This window comes from Acyrthosiphon pisum, chromosome X (genome assembly GCF_005508785.2).
Source record: "Acyrthosiphon pisum isolate AL4f chromosome X, pea_aphid_22Mar2018_4r6ur, whole genome shotgun sequence".
Taxonomy (NCBI): Eukaryota; Metazoa; Arthropoda; class Insecta; order Hemiptera; family Aphididae; genus Acyrthosiphon; species Acyrthosiphon pisum.
Genome location: NC_042493.1, coordinates 48484670 through 48485649, shown reverse-complemented (window position 1 = coordinate 48485649; position 980 = coordinate 48484670).

Here is a 980-nt window from a genome sequence, read left to right as displayed (position 1 = left end):
CTGCGTACGCCACTGGTAAGAAACATATAAATTCGCCTTTTTCAGAAGGCATTCGCTAGCTAAATTATTATTTCGACAATAAACAATAATTTAATATCAGAAAGTACTTATACATACAGAAACATTGACTGCCAAATGCCGAATATAATATTATCTTCACTGTAAATTGCATGTCCTTAATTTCTCATTGTGAAATCGTTTAAGGTTGATTTAATTATCATACGTCATATTATATTTTTTAAGTGTATAATATTATATTGAATTATTACCGTTTTTATTTGTTGGAAAATGTAATTTGTAATTAAGTGAGGAATATTATTAAATTAAAATATGCGTTATAGTATAAACTATAAACATATTATTTTGATTTATCGTTTACGCCAAAGGTCGTCAACCTTTTTGATGCGAAAGTCCGAAAACTAAATATAAACTTTTCATGGTCCACAGTTTTAATATTATACTTTATTTTATTTTAAGGTGTATCTACAAACAAACAAGGTTTTTTTCGGCCGTTTCCAGTCAGTAATATTTTAGTTAATGGTTTTTATAAAAACTATAATTTTTACTCGAGGGTTACATACAAATGATATTATATTAAAATTTCTATGAGAACCACATGCAGCTCACGGGACGTGGATTGCCGACACTCGATTTAAACGGTAGCATGCGTATGAGGGAGTTAAGATTACTATATGGTGTGCTAAATTTTAATATTATAAGTTCTAATTAAGAACCAGGACAAATTTTTCATACTCAAAATAGTGTTTATACCCATGCACAAGTTTGCCCCCAAGTAAAAAAATCAATACTTACAATAAAAAATTTATTCGATATACTTGAAAAAAAAATCCAAAACTATTTTTGTACTTTTAAGCATTTCATCTATCGACTTATTCCCAAGTTCACCTAAAATATTGTTAACCATTAACTACGCACTTATAATCATATTGAATAAGCATATTGTAATAAAAAAACAATCC